This window comes from Aptenodytes forsteri, unplaced genomic scaffold (assembly GCF_000699145.1).
Source record: "Aptenodytes forsteri isolate BGI_AS27 unplaced genomic scaffold, ASM69914v1 Scaffold164, whole genome shotgun sequence".
Lineage (NCBI taxonomy): Eukaryota > Metazoa > Chordata > Aves > Sphenisciformes > Spheniscidae > Aptenodytes > Aptenodytes forsteri.
The window spans coordinates 3,057,826-3,073,858 of NW_008795527.1; positions in this window are offsets into that span (position 1 = coordinate 3,057,826).

Sequence of the window (16,033 nt, forward strand, 5' to 3'; positions counted from 1 at the left end):
AAATATTTACATTATACTGGTAGAGGTTTCATTAAAAAAACAAAACAATTATTTCAGAGGAAGCTGGTGTAGATACAAAACGTTGTAGTGGGTCAAGATGATGGTTCATCTAGTCCTATATCCCTAAGTTTTAAGGTTGATCTAACAGGTAACTGTTTCAGCCGCAGATATAGTTTCTTGTGCTTTCAAGAGGGTGTGTGGGCAAATGTTGTATAGTCTGCCTTCCACATTGGTTTTTTTTCGGGTTTCAAATAGCCAGAGATACCTTATCCTCTGATGCTTGTTACCATCAACGACTGTAGTTATAGCTTTTCATGTTACCCATATACAAGTGCAGCCTTTTAATGAATCTGGTTAGTATTTTGGCTTCAGACTCATCTTGGAACTCACATTTACAGAGCTTGTGGGGGGGGTTTGGTGACAATGACTTTACAAGGGAAGGAAAAATATGTTTTGGTTTATTCTGTGGTTAAGGAGAGCATTTCTTTTTGATCAGTTTTGAATATCCCACCTTTAATTTCGGTGACCCTTCTGTTGCTCTTATGAGGCAGGGAACTTCTAACTTCTGTACGGTTAGTTTTTATGTATTCTTTTATACAGCTGTTTTTTAAAGCAAGCCATCCCAGTCTCTCTAGAGCCTCTCTTTCCATGCTGTAATCATTTTTGTTACCTTGTTTTGAACTCTATCTGGTTTTGCAATGTCCCTTTGAACACACAAATGGCTTGTGCTGAATGTAATACTCTAGATGAGACTGCACTGCTGATTTATATAAATCATGCAATTTCCTCCCTCTCTCCATCATGTAGGCTTTTCATCCTAGCAATTTGCTATCTTTTTAGAGTGGCACAGATTAGTTCTTCACTGAAATGTCTTCACAGTCATTCAGGTTGCTTTCTTTAAGTTGATGTAGTTAACTTAAAACCATGTAAGTCGTCAGCATTTTTTCTTTCCAATGGGTGTTACTTTGCATTTGATGTGGATAAACATAATTTAACATGGAATTGTCCACTCACCTACCTTGACTAGGTTGATCTGAAGTTGTTTATAGACTTCTGATTGTGACTAACCAAAATCGTAAAAGCAAAATTTGCTTATCTTGATACTGACATCACAAATATGTTTTATTAAACAGCATTCAGCCTAGGATATAACATTGGGGCATCTTTGTATTTTCCTTGTCTTAATGGAAACAGCCTGTTTAATCCTGTTCTTGTCCTTCATCACTTTGTTATTGCTTGATCATTTACAGTATTTTGTCTCTCCAGGAAAGACTGCTTTAGCTTATTTAGAGGAGTTCTGTGTGCTAGGGTGAGTCTGTACTATGTCTGTTGAAGTTGGAGGTACAACTGTAGAGTACTGCTGTGTAGGTGGTCTCTGAACATACAAGGAAACCAGCTAATATCATCTCAGTCTTGACCTTGTTACAACATACTGTGTCAAAGGTTTTCCTGTTCTTGTAAGAAATAGAAGAATATTCATGGCTGGTAAAGCTCCTGTTCAGTGGGTGGACAACTGTTTGGAAGGCTCTACACAGACTAGTCACCAACAACTTTGTCAAATAATCTCTGGGCAGGGCTCTGCAAGAGTATCTCTTGGCTCTGCTACTGTCAATATTTTATTTAAAAACTGCAGTGATGGAGTAGAGAATATGCTTGTTAAGAAGTAGCTACCTGTCCAATGCATCAAAGAAGAAAGAGCAGGGAGGGGAAGAGAGTGTTTTTTTTTGTTTGTTTGTTTGTTTTTTTTTTTAATTTTTCTGCTTAGGCAACTTTACGGCAAAACTGCTGCTAGGAACAAAACTATCTAACAGGCAAATCACTTATCAAAGATTTTTGAAGAATGTCGCATTACAGACAACTGCTCTCTAATTTTGTAAAGCTCTTTATTAAAAACAGGGACAGAAAATGTCCCTGTAGTGGACTTTTGCATTTAAACACAAAGTGTAGCTGACAGAGCAACACTGCTATTAAATCAAAGTTGTGGCCTTATTAAAAACAATGCAAACTTATGCTCTTTGAGAATCCATTTATTGTGACTGTAGAAAAGGACCTACTTCAGTTGCTTATTAATAGCAAAACACGTTACAGGAAAATTTATGGCAGGATGGTGGGAGTGGATAAGGAAACATTACATTCTACCATTCTGTAAATAAAAATAATTCCAAAGAAGCTATCCAGAGACAATAATTTCTTTTTATAAACCTGAGTTAAAAACTGTCCCCTGTCACTGAAGAGCTAATGGTAAATTTTGTGAGACTTCCTAAACTGGAAACTTGATTTTTTTTATTTTTATTTTTTTTTATTTCAGTTAAGCAAGAAAACAGACTCAATCTTCATCCCTTGCTTTAGCAGTTCTTGGTGTTATCTGACTTTTAGAAACAAAGCTAAATACTGAGGGTCTGTGAGTCATCTTCTTTTCAGCCTGAGCCAGCTCCAGTTTCAGTATGTGTGTGCTTGTTTCTTTATACCGTGACTTTTTCCCTCCTAAGTTAGTCATTGTTATCTCTTGGCACAAGTGGAGAAGTTAAAAACGTCAACAAGCATGAGGCATGCTAAAAACATGCAAACAAACCTCCCGTGTAATCTTCCAAACCCCAGAGCGTTCCCATTCCCATTACTTTGTTGTTCATGAACCCATCTGATCTTTTGATCGTATCCTGGTGGGGGGAGCAGGGAGGTCAGTTCCAAGGGTTTACTGGCCAGGAATGGTGTCCTAGAGGTCCTCTCCATTTAACTTCTGCTAGTGTTTCCAGTGCCCACCACAGACATTATGGCATTGCATAGATAAAAGGCAGCAAGTAGGTTAGAGGTGAAGAAACTTTTGTTAATCTTTTTGCAAGCTTAGCTTTTTGAAGAAGTCTCTGTGTGTGTCTCTACGTACCAATAACGTGCTGAAACTCTGTTTAATTTTGCTACAGTTATTTTTGGCACTTGAGAGGTGACCAAATAGATACGTTATCCCATAGCCTTAGGCTGGCCTAGGTGAAATTGGTGAAGCCAATGTGGTTTGTGGTGGTGGTTCCACTGAGACAAGGACTGGTTTGAAGTCATCTCTAAAAGCTGGCGTGGGAAAGGATGGAGCAGTGAGCAAGTTGATTGGGGCAAGAATCAACTGGTTCTTGAAGACAGTGTATCTCAAAATGAAGGTCTCTCACAGTAAGTGGCAATTTGCCATCAGTCTGCCCTAGTGCCAGAATTTTAACTGATGGCTCGGGTGTCCCTGCTGCAGAACGAGTTATCGAGGTTGAGGGGCTTTTGAGATTGTCGTAGCAAAGGGGTTGGGAAAGTCTGAACAGGTATTGCCTCCTTTGGTAATACTGGCCCGGGCTTCCTTTGTAAGTTGATGAGGGCAGAGCGAGTGTCACAGCAGACTGTCAGGAGGTCACTGACATCTTGCTCTTTGTTAGTGTTTATAGAAACACGGGTAGAGTATCTCTGCTAGTCTCTGACAGATCAGTCACTGTGGTGGGGAATACTGCAGTATATTAATCTTTTAGATCATTTTGCTTCCCTGATTTTGGTCTAAATTCTCTAACAAATTAGCATCTTCCATGGGCATATTGCTTGAACCAACTTTTAAAGGCAGCAGTTCCCCATCTCTCCCCTGCTCTCCTTGCCCTCTCCTGCCTTCTGCTTTGCGTAGGTCAGAAAACATTTGCTGACTTAAAATTATATTTATTACTGACTTTTAAATCTGGGTGTGCTGGTAACCAGGATACAGTGGGCAAGTGGAAGGAGGATAACAGCATGTTGAAGTGATCGATGTTGCAAGCATTGGCTATGATGCAGAATATTAAAGAGGAAGAAAGTTAATTCTCTTTGCCCCTAGACCTGAAAAAATGTGGTCAGTCTTTACCTCTGATGCTTTTATTTCCATGGGACAAAGCAGCCCTTCAAGGATCTCGGGGTGAAGACTGAATCTGGTGAAGCAGAAGAAGGTGGCTCAGTTCTGTGTTGCTGCTTTACATGGATATGTGAAGGAGGATCCTGGAAGAGCCCTGGACAGTGGTGTGTCTGGTAGGGCAAGGAAAATGCAGGTCCAAGTAGCACAGGGAATGCGTGAGCTGCTGCTTAGTCTGATGGTCAGACGCTCCTCAAATGTACTTTTCTTAGCACTGGCTGCCAGGCCTGACTGTCCTCAGGTGGTGGAAATGTGACCCTGTAGAAAGGCAGTGATGCGTGAGTCCTTTCCTCTGATTGTACTACGGCATCAGCAGACCGTTCTGTGGCCTCTTTGAGGTTGCTTTGTTCAGGATATGCTCAGCTATACTTCGGCTGTGAGTAATGAGGAGGCTATTCTACTTTTCTTTTATATGCCCTGGTTCACACAACTGATAAGCGTGCTTATGTTCACATTGTGTCCTTCTGCTTCTCTCTTACGTGTTCTAATGAGTTATTTCCTTAAAAATAGTTACAGTGCTACCACTGCTGTCTTCAGTGAGGGATGAGATACTCGTCTGGGCTGTTATTGCAGATTCTGCAGGTGCAGGCTGTGGTTACTGCCTCATGTACATTTTGAAACAGCCTTAGAAAGGTCATCCACAACTTTCAAGGCAAGAGACTTCTGTTTTAAGACAAAAGCTTATAACCAGTTGACGAGGAAGGCTGCTTAATAGAGTTTCACTGGGCTGCGCCAACTACAGTTAAACCCTTAGCATGATCTTCTGATACATATTTTCTGGACTATCCCCGTATCTGGTGGATGTCTGGCCCATGCCACGGTGAGATAAGTAACCCCCAAACAGTTCCTTCAGAGAAGTAATCTTCCTTACAGCACCTGATGTACAGAGATCTTGTTGAAATCATAGAGAATTCAGTCAAGACACATCTGACACTGATATGTATGTCTGTACAATTTGCCTCAGATCCCTGCACTGCTGTAATATTATGGACTTCTTTTTTCCACTGCACACATGTTTTTCATGCTAATTTAGACTCTAGCACTCTTTTTTTTTTTATGTGCCTTTGAATATGGGAATAAGATTGACTAGGATATAGACATCATATGGTGGGACTTCTGTTGGGATGCAGAACTAGATAATAGTTGCAAATGCAATTAAAGGTTAATTAATTCAGATAATTTAATCAGATGTAAAAATAGAAGAATCTTCTAATCCTTTGACTCTCAAATTGTGTGTGGGGGTTTCTGTTTAAGGAATGGTACCTTTCTTGTAAAGGAAAAAAACATTTGTGTCTTTATATTTGTTTAAAGGCCTCCTAATGCATATAAGGAATGAAACAAAGGGATAGGAACTTTATGCTTTAAATACCAGGTCTAGTTTTGCTGGAGGGTTTTTTTTCTGAGGGCTGGGAAATTGGCAGGATTAATGACCTCACGTGGGACAAGAGACTGATGTGGGACCAACTGAAGGAAAACTTGTTTGTTTGTTTGTTTATTTAGTTAGTTAGGCTGCCTAAAATAGTTTTTTCATATATATTTTCTCTACAAAAGGTGTAGTGCAACACAGTTTAATACTTCCTTTTTCTTTGAATTTGAGTGGGGTATCATCACAGAGGATGTTAATCTTACAAGAGTAGCTTTTCAAATTTTGTGGCTTTTTGCTTAAAGTGAGTTTGGTTGAACATCTGTATTCTAGGCCTGAGGAGAGGTGCAGGGATCACCTGTGCAGGCCTTGTCTGGTCTCGCCCATGCTGTCTTGAAAATAAATGATGAATGTGGAGAACCCTTATAAGGACCAGTTCTATTCATGCCATTTTCAAGTGTCTCTTGTTGGAGCAAGGTCCTACCCTTCAAAACTGTAGATCAAAATGAGAAAACTCCCTGGTACCAGCTGGAAAATCTCAAGAGATAAAGAAACCCCCAGCCCTCACACAGAGGGATCAAACTTCCACAGCAGTAGGAGGAAGGACTTGTAGACTTAACTGAGTTTAGACTGAGTAAATTTACAGCGAGTAAATTCAGAATAATGCAGCATAGATAAGATGTGGCATATCCATGTGCTTTAGTAATATCAAATGTATGCAAACAATTGTTATATGAATAAAGAATGAAAATAAAGATATATATCAGAAGAAAGGCAGGTAATTAAAATTAAGGATAAAGAATGTCAGTAAGGAAATCTGCATCTTTAGGGTGGAAGTCTTGCCTAACTTCAAAGACTGTGGTGTTCTTTTCTTGAACCTATGTTCATGAAGGAGGTTCCTATCTAAAGATGCCTGAACTGTTTCTGTGACCTTATGGGGGTGCTGAGCACATCTTTTACTTTCTTAATAGCTTAATCTGCATAAGATATGTCATTTATATTATTTGGTTATGATCTTATCGTACTAAGTAAAACTTGTGTCTGTTAGGTACTTGGCACTTGAGCTGTTTTTCCATGTCCAAAAATTTACAAGACTTATCTGTGTCTTGCATCTATGACATTTTCTGATTCTATAACTTCTCAGTCTAGTGAAAGCTCAATTTACCTAAGCTGCTTTTAGTGGTTGTTCGTATATGCTAAACTCCTGTTTGTGTTCTAATCCTATTCCATATCTAATGCTTATTGCACACTACTTCCCATGTTACTCTATGTGCTAAGTAATCAGGATTGAATCATAGGCGTGCAGTGGTTTCTGACACACCGGCAGAGACTTTTGAACTGCCTTGTTTTTCAAGTCCCTCCCCATCTCAGAGGTAACAAACCTCCCTTTGGAGATGGAGTGCACTTGAGTTTTCATTTGTTCCTGCTTCAACAGCCAGACCAAAGGTTTTCAAGCACAAAAAAGATGTTATCAGGGTTAGCGTGATCCCATTCTGCAGACTGTTTGAAGGTGCCGGTAGCAGAGCTCCAAGTAGCGCTGAGGCTCTGCCAAGAGCAGGTGAGGAGTTCCTGGATCTACTTTGCCAAGGAATTACTTGTGTGATCCAAGGGAACAATTTTTTTCTTTCCTTGCATATTGAGTGCTTTTTAAGCACTCTGTGCAGTGAGGCCGTGACTGCTTCATGAAACTAACATAGTTAAACTTTAATAGTTTTTCTACACAAAAGTAGATTACAGCTGTTCTTCTGGAAGTGGTTAAGAACTCCCACTATCCAGTCCATAGTAGGTTGGCACTGGCTTGTGCCAAGAGCTACTGTCAGTGAAATTAATATTGCTCCCAAGAGGTCACATAACGGAGTGCTGCCACTACAAACAACGGCACTGCAGGTTCTCAAACTGCTCAGGCTGTAATGCAAGCTTCTTTAATCAGAGCTTGTTCACCCAGCTTGGAGGCCGCTCCCACTCTCTGAAAACCTCAGAAGCAAGAAAAGCCGAAGTCGGCAGTTTTATTCATGATTTGTTGTGTTTTAAATGTGCTATAGGTATTTGAACTTAGAGTGGGGCTACCCTGGCTACGTGGCAGAGAGCTTGGGTGCTTCTAGCCCTTAGCTGATAGCTGATCTTTACCAGTAGGTCTCAAAGTGCTTTGCAGAGCAGAGTGGTCATGGTTGTTCCCATTGCATGGGAAGGGAAATGACTTGCTGAAGGTTGTGACCACACCAGGTTCAGGAATAAAACCAAGGTACGCTGAAGTCTGGTGCTTTGTCCAGTAGGTCAGTTGGTCTCTGCAAAATCAGAAAATCAGTTTCTCCAAAACAAAGAGTAAAGAATTTCAACATCTTGTACCTGAAAGGAATAACTGTGCTCTACTTGTAGGAATAAGGTTTGGGAAATTACCAGGTGACCTGCCTTTTGTGCAGGCAGTGGTAAAAGTGGAGCTCTCTGAAAGCAGGGACATTAAAGAACAGGAACATTAAAAACATACCTTTGCACACTTGTAAAGCAATTCATGGACTATTTGTGTGCAACTTACACAAAAAAGAAAAGGTTGCCAGAAATACAGGCATTTTTCAAATAGTAAACTAAACTGATGCAATTTACTGTGAGGTATTTTCATAAATCATAATCAAAGCACTGAATTCTAACTTTGTACTTGAAACATTAAATATACTGTAGTTATTGAAATCTATATTAACTTTGTTTGTACTTGAAACGTTAAATATACTGTAGTTATTGAAATCTATAAAACTGGTTCTTTATTTGCAAATTGCTTCTGAATAAATTAAGATTGGAATGGATTTTCTTATCCAATAATATATATACTTTGTATTGACATTTTTAGCTATTTATTGTCAGCATCGTTCACAGCTGATTTGCTGAATATTTGCTAATATTTGAAGTTTTGTTCCTGCATCTGTGTTCACTGAAATAGCTGCAGCAATATTGGATATTTTTTTTTCCTTCTGCTGCTTGTTACAATTCTTGTGGCAGAGGTGAGCATCCTTGCAGCAGGGTCATGGGGCGGTTCACAAGAAGGCTCCTGAGCCTGTACTGGGGAAAATCAAGTACCTAACCATGCTGATTTTGCCTGACACCAGAGAGGGAGCATTTGAACTTACATCTACATGATGGGTGGTTGGTAATGACAGGTGAGATGAATCACTTGTTTAATTGATTGTCTGCTTTAAAATTTTTATTATATTTAATCTCTGACAAATGTGGGTTGCTGAAGGCCAAGTTCTGGCACCAGTATTATCTGCAGTAATGTTGACAGCAGAGGTACATTGGCTCCTCAGCAGTTGAGACCTGGCACATTGGGTAATGTGATGGGGAGAAGTTTTGGTGAAAGGCTGACATGAAAATTTGTGATCTTTAAGAGTCTTTTTTTTAAACACAGGGTGCATCTAGAAAAGTGTTTCTGGTTGCTCTGCAGCTCCACAGACTTTCTATCCCATGCCTGATGCAGCTGGTTGGAGGAGCAGGATTAAGTTGTGTCTGGGAGTGAATTACAGAATAATTTGGGTTCAAAGGGACCCCCTGGAGGTTGTCTGATCTAGCCCCTGGTCCAAGCAGGGCTAACTTCAAAGCCAGAGCCGTTGTGCAGGGCCTTGTCTGGTCAAGTTATGAAAACTCCAGGAAGGAGATTGCACAGCCTGGGCATTAGTTTCTGTGTTTGACACACAATTTCCCCGTGAAATTTCTTTTTCCTAATGCATGCTTGTGAGTCAGGCTGCCTGGCTTGCAGCACATCTTTTCCAAGTTGATGTGCCATCCTGCTTTCTTTTTGTTTTTATTTGGAAATGTGTCGTGAGAAGGTATTTTGCTGGCAACTCAAGAAATGTGCCAACAGAGGTACTTTGAAAAGCTTTTAAGTATGCAGGCAATCCGCATTTTCCTACTCCTGATCTCTCTTTTCACTGTTTTGTTGATGTGTTTGTTTAGATCTATCTGAAAAGAAATGGTAACCTGTCACTGGGAACATCTTTTTAATTATAGTGTGAAATATCCAGTGCACATTCTTTTGAAAGCTCCAAATAATGTATTCTTAAATTATAACTTGCATCATTAGAAATATTGTTGCATAAAATTTTAATTATCACTAAAAACCCCCACCCACCTGCTCTTGTGTGCTACTCTCCAGATCAAAACCAAACCAGATGCTGATGGCCAGGAACACGATGGTAGATTACAAAGACCATCTACTGTATTTATTAGGTGCTGAGTTTTAAAGAGAAATAAATGCACCAATATTGCTAATTTTTTACGGTGACAGTCTGTGCAGTGCCTATTTTGTACTGAAAAAAAGGGAGGATGCTGCTTTCCTGTGAAATGTTGCTGACAGCCAGGAAGAGTGAAATGCACTGGGAAGCTTTTAAGGTAGCATAAGGAAAGGTATGGCTGAAATGGCAAACTAGACCACAAATGCTGCAATAAAGTTAGGTTAATGAAGGAACACGAATAGTCAATTAAGTGTACTCTGCATATTTTAATGTTATATAAAGCATGATAAAAAGCAGTAAAATTCTGATTCTTTCTTCTTTTCATATTTAATGAACTCTCATTGCAAACATTGTATTAGCATATGGGTTGAAAATGTCCATAATGTTTTTATAAGAAAGAGAAGAGAAAACTTGTTTAAACTCTGTTTCTATACTGTAAACTATGGCTGTAGCCCATGCAGTCTACAATTGATCTATGGAGTTAAATGAGATGGGATTTCTGTTTTACTTAAACTGATGCACTTATGTGAACACGAAGGTGGGAGGTGAAGTTCCCCATTACTGACACCTTTTAATTTTGTCTTGTCATTTTTTGTGGGCATAGTTAACTTCCTTTTTTTGTTGACAGAGCAGAGACACTGAGGATTTATTAGGCGTGTTTTGTGCCATCATTCCTTGGATAGTTTTAATTCAGCATAAACAAGTGCTTCCTCTGAGCACAGCTGTCCCTTCCTGCCTCCCTCCGCGTCCCACTGCTTTCGCCTGTGCCCCTGCCACCCGCCTCGCTAGCGATCGTGTTTGTATGGCTCCCCAGTGACCTGGCAGAGGGAAATAATCTGGGTTAAAATGAGTTGTTATTTAACGAGCCACTTCGAAGCTATGGGCCCTTCTGCTTGGTTTAGGACGTCGCTTAACAGACACACGTGGAAGCACAAAGCAGAAGAGCAGTAGGGATGGGAAGGTGAAGCAGGAGGTGGAGGGAGGACACGACCTGCTTGCCAGCAGCCTCATTTTATGGTACTTTAATCTGCTCGTGGAAACGCATCATTAGCAGGAGAGTGGCCGTCTCCTTTTTTTTAAGGAACATAAAGTTTCTCTAACCCAGGCATCCCTCTCTGCCAGTTCACCACTCCTCCCTTTCTCTCAAACTGAGTTGGCTTCCGTGTCAGGATGCCACAGCTTTATTTGAGGCACAGAATACAGACAGAGGAGGTTCGGGCCTCTGTTGGTGCCTTCCCGAAGCTGGATTTATCCAGGGCTTTTCTCCCATTGAAGGACTGGGGAAGAGGGAGGAGAGCAACCAGTCAGTCCTGCCGTATTGTCTTCTGTGATATTCTTTTCTTTTCTTAACTTCTTTTGGGTAAAGAAAAGGACATTGCAAACAAAATTTGCTCTTGCGGACTACATTACACTCCTTACTAGGCTATGGAGACTTTAAAAGTGGCTGGCTTATGCCAGATTATCTAAAAAAGAGTTTTGTTTGAAACATAAACCCATTCAGCCATATTTAGTTCGGTAGGTATTGGAAAATACAGAAATGCTTCTAAACGCATTGCTTTCCTGACTGTTGTCGTCTCAGAAATAAGTCTTTAAACCTAAAGAGCACTGCTTGTCTTTATAAAAAGCAGCCATTTTCTTTGCAGATCCCTTTCTGTTCTGGGGGAGGTGAGAATAAACCATGAGTTGTGGATTTCCCTTTTGTGAAATAACTTGCTCAGATTCATTGCAGGTTCTTTTAATACAGAAAACAGGTGAGAACAGACTCTTTGGTTTCCTTTCACTAATGCCCATTTGGGTTTCTCCAGAGAGCTTTGCAGGCTCACCTGGGAACCCTACATTGCAAGCTCTGCTGAATACAGATTTCTCTTTTTACAGCTTTTTGACCTTTTTATGCTACATCTAAGTATATGAAGTTTAAGATGATCAGGAGAAGATCTTTCCTTTATAAAGAAGATCCTTTATAAAGGATCCTTTATAAAGAGTTTTTTATTTAATCTTAAATAAATATTAATGGAGAGAAATGTTCCATTGGTTGTTCTTCGTTATCCATGAATTCTGACAGTGGGTTTTGAGAGGAGCAGTGGGGGAAGGTTGTTTGTTATGAATATTATTTGGCAGAAAGTCAGGCATATTCTACGGTTTCATATGAATGATATCTGCTGAAAGTCAGCTAGCTTCCCAACGAACTCTGCTTGCTGTGCCTTAGCAACCACGAGGAAAAATCTGCTGCCACATGGAAACGGATTGGGATTCATGACAACACTCCCTATATCCAGCCACCCTCAAGCGACGGTAGCGTTTCATCTACTAAACACAGCACCCATGTCTTTCTGCTTAAGCCCCCAATAATTTCAACAGGAGCAAGTGATGTCAAACGAAAAATTCAAAGTGATAAGCCAAATTGTTCAGTAATTTTCTCTCCCTTCCCCCACTCCTTGCCTGGCATGAGTAAGCACTGGGAATAAATGAGCTTTTACCTCTGCGGAAAATGATGCCTTCTTGTATTGCAGGTTGAGGAGGGTGTGTCGGGCAGGTACAGCCCAGCTTTGTTCCAAGATTCATGTTCAGATCAGGGCTGGAGTGGAAACTCTCTAATTATTATAGCTGCTTGCTTTTAGCAACTCCAGCAAATCTTTTTGAAGAAAAAACCCCTCAGGGTTCCATCAGTTGCAACAGTTGCAGTAGTTTCTATCGCTGTTATGGCATTATCATTGTCATGGTTCGTAATGAGAGAAAGAAATCTGCCTAGGAAAAAAATAATTACTGTTTGATTTGTGCGTGGAGTGGGAGAGAAGCCTGAGGGAAATTAAATAAATACCCCTGGTGGATTTTTTTAATTTTTCCTGAGCCGCTATATTGTTAGAGTTGAATGATTAGTAAAGAGAGAAAAGCACAAACAGATGATTGTTTTTGAGAGTGAATTTGGATTCAGCTTTATTTGTGATCCTTTTCCATACGCCGTCTCTTATGGTTGGAACGTGAGAAGTTTCTAGCATGAATACTTGTGGAAGTATTTTAGGCTTGGATGCTTAAATGCTGTTTGGAAATCTGTCTGAATATATAATTTCCTTTGTGGTGACATTAGCGAATTTAGGATTCAGGTGTTGAGTAGTTGTAGAAATCCCCCTGCCAGGGAATAGAAACGATCTCGTTACCAGGTAGTCTGTGCTACACCACGTGCATTTCAAAATGAGATGATTTTTTTTTCAGGCTATTTATATTTAGGGATAAGCCCTGATAGAGCACAACACTGAAGCATTTGCTTAATTTTAAGTATACTGAGTAATCCAATTTGGAATGCAGAAGTGCTATACTGAATTCTTTAGTGACATAGTGATAGTGCCCTGAACCTATGAACAATTGTTTTCTTATATTTGTACACAAAAATGTTCCTAGAACTGCTGAGCAGTGTGGAGTTGATCATGGGCATGTCTGCAAATTAAGCCCTGATCAAACAGACAAATATTGATGTGTGTGTTGTAAACTGAAAACAGGTAAAGTTTGATTGCACATTGCAAACTCTTAATGTGGCATTATGCTCAATTTTTGGTAACACAACCAGTTAAAAACCTAGTTATTTGAAAAACTTGGAGTGGAAGCTTAAACAATTTGCTGGGGGGGAAGAGCCTAGATTCTGCCTTTTTCTTGTTTCTTTTAGTTTTAATATAAATCCTGCTGTAAAAGATTTAGGAAAAGGAATAATCTTGATTAATAAAAAAAAGTCTTACTTCCCTATTTTTGCCAAAGCTTTTTTTTCTTGCTAACTCCACAGGAATATCAGACGCTCTTAGAAGAAAGGCAAAACATTTGCATCCCATATTTGAAATTATTATTTTCCTACAATTTCTATGGCCTCTTCTGTAGTGTTACAGCGTGACTTCTCGTGTAGACAGGTTGCTGGCTGCTACCACTGTACTAAATCCCAGCTGAGGAAAGCACTTGAACTGGAGCTCCAAGCACTCTTGCTTTGTTTCTTTCTGAGCATGATGGTGATTAAATTGCTAGCAGATGTATGGAGCGTTGCTGATGCTACCGCGACTGCAGTGCTGGCAACGGCAGAAATATCAGCAGTTGTTGGAACAGCTTGGGCAGGAGGCAAAGCACAAGCAACTTGTAGGCAAGTCATCCTCTGAGGTTGAGATGAGGCCAAAGCAAAATCCCAGATCTAAAAACGAGGAGAAATTTCAAATATATCTCCAAAAGGTATAACTGAAAACATGCTCTATAGTATCTTTAGCCCTTGATTAGAATATTAACCACGTTGTAGTAAGTGCATAGGGAGTTGCTGTAGTGGAGCCAGTTCAATACTCTGCTGAGTAAAGAACTAAGTCAGCATCTCACAGTAAGATACAGCTTGATCTTTCCGATGGAGACCAAAATGTGCCTTCATTAGTACACTTTGCTTGTTGTGTAGTATGTCGTGGGGCAATTTCTTTCCAAACCTTTAAAAAATCAGTTTATGCTCATCTATTAAAATATTATCATCAATATCTTTGCATGCTTAGCTTTAAATAATGGCAGAGATTCCCAACTTGTTGAAAAATAATTGTCCAGTTGAAGCAATACTAATTTAAACCCAGATATAGACCTTGCATAGTAGTATCAGTCATTGAATTAGCTACTGGTTTTAAACTGGAGTATTTGGTTCTTTGGCTAATAATTCCATGAGCTGTGAGCTGGGATTGTAAAGAAGTATTTCCTTCTGGTTGTTTTAAATTACTTGCTGGTCACTTTATTCTAAGCCTCCCATTCTTTAACACTATTGCTCTATTCCCTGCATTTCTAGTGGCTTTAAATACCACAGTAAACTCCTTGTATAATTTTTCTCAATTTCAGACTAAATTATCTGTAGTGTATTCAGATTTGGATCCTAGTCATTGAATTAGCTACTGGTTTTAAAAATCTACCTGGAGTATTTGGTTCTTTGGCTAATAATTCCATGAGCTGGTCATATGGATTGTAAAGAAGTATTTCCTTCTGGTTGTTTTAAATTACTTGCTGGTCACTTTATTCTAAGCCTCCCATTCTTTAACACTATTGCTCTATTCCCTGCATTTCTAGTGGCTTTAAATACCACAGTAAACTCCTTGTATAATTTTTCTCAATTTCAGACTAAATTATCTGTAGTGTATTCAGATTTGGATCCTAGCAGTCCTATTCCAAAACCTTCTCCTGGGCCACCTGTCCTAACTGTCCTCTCCTGTCACGTGCAAGTCGTGTCCCCGGGCTAGGATGCCATCCCTGTGCCGTGTTCATACTTCATATTCCTGATCGCGCAGTGCAGGGCACCAGCTCCCTGCCTCTTTCTTCCTGCACCCCCAGCAGGGAAACTGAAGCCACCTATGCACACCTACTCATGTACGATGGGAGAGCCCTCCTGGAGGACACCCAGTGCTCTGGATCTGCTCCACATATGGTCTCCTGTCCCAGGACCACACGTGCTGCCACATCCCCATCTCCTCCCTGACACATGGTTTGGCAAAGCTTCTCCTCAAGCTGGTGAAGAGGCACAGGGGGATGCCGGGGTGGCAGTGCCTGGAAAGCGGCACTTGGCATGGGCAGCAATAGCTGTTCCAAGGTAGTTTTCACGAGAGATGAGTTGTTTGCTTGATGACTAGTGAATTTGCTTTAAAAGCACATTTTGGCTCATTCTAAGAGTTATTTGCAAATGTATTTTGAATTGGTGTGTGTGTGTCAAAATCATTTGAGAGGAGCAGCCTATATTTACCAAATACCTTCAGGGAGGAGTGGTGCTTCCCCCACACAGCAGCCTGAAGGTTGGGGCTTTCAAACAAAGCCTGGACCCCCGATCCACTCCCTCTTCTTCCTCTCTCTGGAAGAGGACTGCCCAGTTTGTCCTTAACAGCCAAAGTAGAGTCTCTGAACAGAGGTGCACTCAGTAGCACAAAATGAAGTGATATTGTGCTAGCTAAATATTTATTGAGGCAAGTTAAAAAAAAAAAAAAAAAAGAGAAGGGGATCTAATTTGGTAGCTAGGACATAAACTCCTAAAATTTGCTATAAATTTCAGCCTCACTGCAGTGACTGTTTCAACATTACACAGGCTGCATTAGCATAAACAGGAAAGATGATTTTTTTCTATTCCAGAATGCCACTTCCATTTTTGTTTTATTTTCTTCTATGCAATTTCCATTTTCTTATATTTGTAGAAATTTTGTCTGTGTAGATTCCTGCATGGCAGGCTAAATGTGCTCTCCAATGTTTCATGCTTGCTCCAAGCTGATATGGGTTCAGGCTGTCACCAACAGAAGCTGTTGTCCTGTCTTCCCTTCTCCCATTTCAGGGCTGTGAATTCCTTCTCCCTCCCCTGCACCAGAGCTAGCACTATGTGGTTTGAAGGATAAATGAGAAGATTTTTTTTTTTGTCTACTAGTTTTCAGCCTCGGTCACCTTTTGCAGATTCCTTGGAATTTCTTCCTAATATCTAATCTAAATCTACCCTCTTTCAGTTTAAAACCATTACCCCTCATCCTATCACTACGCTCCCTGATAAAGAGTCCCTCCTCATCTTTCCTGTAGGCCCCCTTT